At 40.2% G+C, this 7,497-nt stretch overlaps 2 protein-coding genes across 3 annotated transcripts in view; one reads left to right on the top strand and one right to left on the bottom strand.

Moving 5' to 3' along the window:
* Positions 1-6,680, bottom strand: part of OSGIN1 (oxidative stress induced growth inhibitor 1) — a 66,310-nt gene extending 59,630 nt beyond the window's left edge. Inside the window, exons 1-3 of the mRNA XM_026043145.1 lie at positions 6,588-6,680; positions 6,062-6,101; positions 5,076-5,165 (exon numbers count right to left, since the gene is read on the bottom strand). The gene's annotated coding sequence lies outside the window, so the exon portion shown is untranslated. The remainder of the gene's footprint in view (positions 1-5,075; positions 5,166-6,061; positions 6,102-6,587) is intronic.
* Positions 6,681-6,848: 168 nt separating this feature from the next.
* SLC7A6 (solute carrier family 7 member 6) overlaps positions 6,849-7,497 on the top strand; it is a 26,124-nt gene continuing 25,475 nt past the window's right edge. The window contains exon 1 of one of the 2 annotated variants that reach the window (XM_026043117.1): positions 6,849-6,877. The gene's annotated coding sequence lies outside the window, so the exon portion shown is untranslated. Of the gene's footprint in view, positions 6,878-7,393; positions 7,423-7,497 lie in introns of those variants that run through there. The other variant, XM_026043118.1, reaches the window with a different exon arrangement.

Genomic DNA, 7,497 nt, shown 5'->3' with positions numbered 1-7,497 from the left:
AAGATCTTCCCTGGAAAACAGCACGAAGCTCTGGGACTGAGGGCCCAGAAGAGGGAGGAAGGCTGATAAGGAAACCTGCCAACTACGAATAAATTGATAAAGCTCTGCTTGTCTGGCCTAAAAATGACAAGGCCAAGGGAAGACATAACAGCTTGTCGGCCTGGAGAAGAGATAGTGAATAACCAGTAATGAAACAGAGGAGCTGGTGYCAGCCAGGGGACCATTCCTAGTGCTTCTGGGTTGTGATGGGGCTTTCAAACAGATGTTCAGAAAGATTTCAAAGACATTATGAGGTCGGTCTTTACCTTTCCCCTAGGCAGAGCAATCCGCAATACTCATGAACTACCTTTCTTCCCCAACAGAATAAATACATCAGGACTCTTTGGCAGGGAAAATTAACATAGACAACAGTGATTTATTGTGAGCTTCAAATGTTTAACTAAAGAGATTTCACGCAGAAATCAGTATCTTTTCAATATCCTTTTGTGTTATACAGCATGAATATTAACACCCATCCTGCAATTCGGTGTTTATTTCACTACAATCTCTCTCTGCTTCATAAAACTGTTAACAAATCAACCAGCCAGAGATTCAATCAGGAAGGCACTATAGATAAAACCTGACTTCTTGTGGCTCCAATGGAAACCACAGAGCCCTGAGCTTATTTCCATCTGCTGCAGGGGTTTTGTAAACTCCCAAATAAAGGCTGTGTATTTATGTCTTCCCTTTTCTGCGGATCAGTTATAAACAAAATCTTATTATTAGGCAATCCCTAACAAGTAATATTTCTGTCAATCCCTTGAACACCTAGGGAGAGAAAACTATATTCAGGATTCTTCATTACCTATAACTTTCCCTATTTCTTTGTCTATTTTTTGCAATAAGATTGTTTCTTCATTAAAATCTGTTCCTCCCTTTTTTTTGCAAGAACCCACAGTAACATCAGATTTAATTTTCCTCTATGTACTGCATATTTCTCCAAATGTACACATTACAGCTGCTTTTGGATGGTTTAAGTACAGCCAACTAATGTAAATTTTGGTTGTTTTAATGATAAAATGGTATGGACAACATTAATATATGCTATTCCAACACAGTAGGATCAAAAAGAACTTTTCCATCGATAAAGCACTCCAATAATAAACTTCAGTACAGAGAAACAGAGCTGTTGTAGTGTGACCCTAAGCAATCTACAAGATCAACTGATGAAAATGTGAGGTGAGAACATGAAAAACACTCCAATCACAAAAATTTGTTGCCCCAAAATTGATGAAATATTAACAATCTACCTGGCTGTCCCCTATAGTTTCAAAATAAGCAGAGGTCTTCCATGCTTTCCCACACTAATGACACGGAGGTAAAAATAACTCCTTGACCTCTGCTAACAGTAACATGATACCCAGAACCTTGGTGTTTAGTTTTCTTTATCATACTGTCTGCACACCAACGTGTATGCCTAAGTACTTGCCCTCATTTCACTTACCCTCATAGATTTAAGAGTCTTCACTTTCTTCTTAAACTAAAATATATCTGTAGGTGCCATCCAGCAGAGCTGGGCTTATTTTCAGAAGATTGATTTATGGTGTTTCCCAGTGTGTGAACAGGAAGCTGAAAAGGCTTTTCATAGTTGTGGGGATCTTGCATAACTTAGGAAACTCTTGGTAGTTTTTAATTAGTCCATTACAGGCTGCTCTGCGGGACACTGTACACATTAAGTAATCAAGAGCTAAGTGTGGAACAAAGGAGCAAAGGGGAAAACACATACACAGACAGACTGCTGAGAAATCATTTTTGAAAAGTTAGCAAAGCCAACTCTCATTTTAATTTCAGGGCTGAAATCATTCTAATATTAGCAGATTAGAAATTGGAAAGAGCAGGCTGGCTGAGAAAAGGCTAAATCCAATAATGGGGCCATYCTGTTAATTGTAAAGGCAAATGGATTGGCAATAAATCCTCCTGTGTTTCAATAAAGTGCAATTTACCTAAAGACTCCATTGAAATATTTCACCACTTCTCAGGATTTTCTGCTAGATATGCAAATATATTCTGAAAATCTTMCTCTTGTAGCGTGCAGTATTAATAAGTGCTCAGTAAAAACTTTCTCATCTCGTATTTGTGAAAAGTGGAGTTTTGTTTATTTTACAAGAAATGCCTGTGCTATGTAAACTTATAAATAAGAGTGTATTTCACTTTCTCTACTTCCTTAAAAGAGATTATTCTGTTCAATATTTATGTGCAGCATGTAGTAAGTATGCTTAATAATAAGCACAACATTTGATTTGCATACCTTGTCCGGGAATCTATGCAAACAGGTTTATGTTTTGGAGACATTTACTTTCAAAGACAAATTTGTTACGTTTTCTAAATAAAACGGGAATTACCTCTTTTATAAAAGAATACCAAATTGATTTGTATTGGTTAGGGGGAAAGTAATAGGAGCCCACTAAAGTAAAGACGTATCATTGGGGTCAGAATTAATGGAGTTACGCTGCACCAYAGTGAACTCAAAGTAGCTCTGCTAAGGAACATCTGGTTGAATTTAAATTGCAAAGTTTTGACTCAGCATGTTAAGACAAACAAAATGAGGGCATTGGCTTCAGGTTTTAGTAGCTAGCTGCTTGCAAATATGGTATCGACGTAGTCCCTGCTGAGTATTTAATATGTTCTAAGCTTCCACACTCCAGCTTTTATTCATTTTAATCACTGAAAGGGACAGGTAACGCAAGTGAATAAAGTGTTTCACAAAAGGACTGACAATAGTAAAAAGGAATTTTGCTGTTTTGAGGAAAGGCTGAGCRGTCATATTAGAAAGCTGAGTTGCTAAATACATGCTGTATTAAAAAAAAATCTTCAAAATGTTTAATCTACAAGAAATTTATCAAAATATTGTCAAACCAGGTTACAAATACTAGCACTGAAGACTTCAGAGACAATTTGGGTCCTGAAACAAATGAAAGTGATCTATTTTTAATAATTTTTTTTACAGCTAAAAACTCGCCTCAGCTTGTTTTTGTACACTGCCATTCTTACTGGCTTTCCAAGACAAGGGGAAAAAATGGTATCTGCAGAAACACTTCCTGTTTTATAAGTCCTGGTGAAAGGGTTAGAATAACCCTCATGTTGTTTTCCAAGAAAATGAAGTTAGTGATTAATAAATACCCAAATTCTTATGAAGTCAATTCAACACAGACAAGAATGGGTATCGTACGTGAACAGGGTYCAATAGTTAAATGCTGATTTTAGTTGTCTAAAAATAAAAGTCAATCTACTCTCTTAAAAATAACTATAGCTACGAGGGATAGTTTYTTTCCAGCCAAACCCTAAAAGATGAATGAGGAAGCCATAAATTTGAACGTTCTACTTACAGTAGATTACAGTAGTTTCTTTGCTCTCCTAACGAAGTTTTATTGATAGCATTTAAAGTATTGCTTATACTTTGTAAGACATCTGCTCTACTTCTGCTTTGCGGCATGAAGAGCTCCAAAGAAAAAATTAGCAAAATAATGTGTACCATATATATAAATAATAAACTTTGATGAGTGTGGATGAGGGTGTAGAAATGTTACCTGAAAGGMAGGAGAACTGAGTAAGAAAAATTAAATGAAAAGATGGGTTGTAGAAGCTTATTTTACAGGTATTTAAAAAAAAAAAAATTCTGAAAGCCACGCTTTCCATCAAAGAAAGTCTAATATTAAGCTACAGATTAYCAAAATGAGGCTGCAGCCACACAAAACAAACCAAATTCTTTCCTCTTCTTTTYCCCCTCTGCTCCTAGCTTACTCTGTGTTTTGTACTTGTGCCATTTTGATAGCAGAAAATTAATGTAAACAAAGTGTTATGTTTTATCAGCTTGGTGAGTAGAATTGCCTCACCAAGGGGATCAGACAAGTGCCAGAACCACTAGAATGCTGTAAGTCAGAGAAATGGAGCCTGAGGAGGCATGCAACTAGTTAGAAGCTTAAATTTAGACAATTTTCTAACTGCCTATCATTTTGGTGCTTGTAGTCACTCTCATTTATTTATTCTGCTTAAACCACCTATACCAGAAATTTGGTGAAAAACAAAACAAAAAGGCACTTTAATTTATTTTTGGAACCGTTTCTGTTGCTCCCCTGAAAAAAATAAGGAAAACACGGTTGTCACTGCACTGAGCTTAGATGATGCTGTCTGGGATGATGCAAGTTACAATCTGTAGAGGAGAATCTCTATTTTTAAGCACATGTAGAAAAAAATGCCATTTGGAGGCATGTGATTTATTCCATAGATTTACTTTCCCAGTTACTGTATGATCCCTAGGAATAACTGATGTGTGCACAGAACATTCATTTCAACAGAAGCACAAAAGTGGTCCCAACACTCACCTTTCAAAGCAGCATTTCAGAAGAAAACAATATGAATTCTCAAGCCTACAGCTGGAAGCAACATCTGTGTTATCTGCTTTAATTCTGCATCATGATAAGWGGTACTTAATGTATCCAAAACATGTTTTCGACACTGACCTTCAAGGAACTCAATACATGCTCATTATTCTTCCCTGAATGAAGTGTCTGGGCAACACATTCTTGTGAGACTTACGTGATATGGATGGGCTTAAACCCACCCTGCACACCAGGATTAATTTGCTAACAAGCATAAAGCTGATGACTGGGCTTCAGATTCCCTTAGAATTGACAGTAGTATTTACTGCGGCTCCATCATGTTCTAAAACAATTTAACAGTCTCCTGTGGATTGGGTTTCTTTTAGTCCTGTGCAAGTCCAATTTTCATTTATTTAGTAGTATTTAATCTGTTTATTCTTTATTTTGACTGGATTGTATTTTATGAGAGGTATTGAAGTGGAAATACTACCCAGACCAAAAAAAAAAAAAAAAAAAAAAAAAAANAAAAAAAAAAAAAAAAAGACATGGCAAAACTCAGTTACAAAACTGCTTGTCCTCACTAGCTAAAAGAGATGCAATCTTCACTAAATTAGCATTGAATAAATCCACATGAAAACAAGATAGGTGTTAGGATAGGTGTCAGGTTTTCTCTGTTAACACCTAAAGTCTGGGGAGTCCTGTATAAACGTAACTTACCAATGGCCACTTATGGAGAATGAGGGTGAGTGTGCAGAGGCAATCTGTAGGAAGAAGAGAATGGGATGCAGAGTCCAGAATGATGAGTATCTGAAATTGTAAAATTGAAAAGCAATTTATAAAGATACAAACCTATTTTCCTCAAGTCCACAAYGCACAAAAACATTGTGGTGAAAATATTATTTGGTGATTATTGGGAAATTTGCTCATCTGGGCACTGATCTTGCAAACACTYTATGAATGCTTACAATGTTGTCATGACTTAAGTCTCTCATCCCAAACCCTACAATATTACGAGTTTTCAGAATTCAAAGGGTAAACTTTTAGTTTGAAATCTATTTGAAGTTCTGAAGGAGCATTATTTTCTGATAAATCTTTTTCAACATTATAAAAGAAAGTGTTTTTATATTCCAGCATATGCTGAATAATTTGTTTCCTATGTCTTTTCAGCTCTTATCTATTTCTTGCTCCTAATAGCAACTTTCTAATTATGACATTTTATGAATCCTTTTTTTTTGAGTAATGAGTGTTGTCTTCAACAGATCCAATTTCTGAGAGAGCTTAAATGGCACTGTAGCAACAACTGAATCCAGCTGCATCTTTTCTATCCGCATTCATCCCATTTTTTTGATTAATGTGAAAGAAGACACAGTCTTGTCTAGTGAAAGATACTGAGTTAGTATTACCAGAAAAAAAAAAAAAAAAAAAAAGATAATTTTTAGCTCTGGCAATGGCTAGATTATTTTACCATCTGCTCCACATTTCATATTATCTTTGTATATAACCATTTATTTTCACACTGCATAAACGTGTGACACATGCTGGGTATGTCTGCTGCTTCTTTTTGTTCTATATCAGTCCTGTATAAACGGATTAGAAACAAAGCAGCCATTGATGAGGGCTGGTAAGCGCCCGGAGAAGGCAGACTGGTTTTGTTTGCTGTGTTACAACACTTTCAGTAGCTTCAGGAGATAGAGCATACTTACCTCTACACAGATACAGGCCAGGGAGTTTCTTGCAGAAGACCTAGAACAGACAAAAGCCAAACAAAGAGTTGAAACAAAGGTAAAGATAATTAAAGCGCTGAGGAAAACAGGCTCTCTCTGATTAGGAGCTGCAAAGAGCAGTCTGCTTTGTGGCTTGGAAATGAAGTCTGGGCAGCAACCGGGAAGCTTCTGCTCTGTACATAAGCCAGCAAAGACTTTGTTTACTGCTTTCCAAACACAACATAAGGAATATCTATGGTCACAGAGGCAGCTGCATTGTATGTTAATGGTCTAGGTGACAACAAAGGGAAGAAGAAAACTAACTCAAGTATGGAAATTGGAAATGTTAAGCTTCAGGATAACTGCACTAAATGCCGCCATCGCGCTTAGCAAATGCGTGAGGGCCCTACAGTATAAATTTGGCCTGTCACCATAACTTTAGAGCCTTGTAAGTTTAATGAAGCCTTATACATTTAATCTTCCCACCAATTGCCCAGCCCTGATACATTCTATGGAGAAAACTCACCTGTGACTCATCTGTTTGAGGTGCAGATGGCAATTGYGGCCCATGGGAGCGTAACGAGGCCGTTTTGAGCAAGATTATCTGCGGGATCAGGTCTCCTCTCCTGAGCCCTGCTGCCAGCGCAGCTGTCGGCCTTCCCCAGCCTCCCGGGAGCAGCSGAAAGGGCAGCATGGGGAAACTGAGGGAAAACGCTGGAAAAAGGGAAACGCTGCAGCCATTTTATTGATGGAGAACACGCTAAAACCATCAATTTGGTGGGAAGAGACAAGAAAATAATTGGTGGGCAACAGCAGGTACGTCATTTAGACAGCAAACAATTCTCTGCTGGTTTTGGAGGCTGCCGCAGGGCGTTTCTGAACCCTGCTTTCGGGAGAGGGGTGTCGGGAGCCCTTCCCCAGGGCCGACTCCCACATGGAAATCAGGACCGCTGCAGACGGGGGCGTCCCTCAGTGTTTCCCCCACGCTTCGTGGCCAGCGCTGCCCCGGACACGCGTGGGGCCGGCCGGGCCTCGCCTGGCCCGCGGGCGGCAACGCGCCCCCGCGCTGGAAGCTGCTGGAAGCCGCTGGACGCGCCCGCGGCGGCGACGCCATCTCGCGAGGGCGGGAAGGCCCCGCGCCCCGCCGGCGGCGGCCGCTCGCCCCGGGGGACGCCCGGCGGCGGCCACAGCGGCCGCGTGAAGGGGCCGGGCCCCGAGGCGGCTCCTTAAGGGAGGCGACGGCTTCCTGCCAGGGGAGGGGAGGCRACGGCGGGCGCGGGGCGGAGCGGCCGCCATCGCGCGCGGAGCCAAGGAGCGGCAGAGCATCCCCAGCACACGCAGCGGCGCGGCCGGCGGCGGAGGTAACRCGGCGGGCGGGGTCCGTAATCTCCGCATTTAATGATTTTCCTTGCCTTAATTGTCACCCCCTTCCGCCG

This window comes from Nothoprocta perdicaria, unplaced genomic scaffold, assembly GCF_003342845.1.
Source record: "Nothoprocta perdicaria isolate Ctin4 unplaced genomic scaffold, notPer1 scaffold_321, whole genome shotgun sequence".
Lineage (NCBI taxonomy): Eukaryota > Metazoa > Chordata > Aves > Tinamiformes > Tinamidae > Nothoprocta > Nothoprocta perdicaria.
Note: the sequence above shows the minus strand (reverse complement) of the source record. Positions and strands in the feature narration are given on the sequence as shown.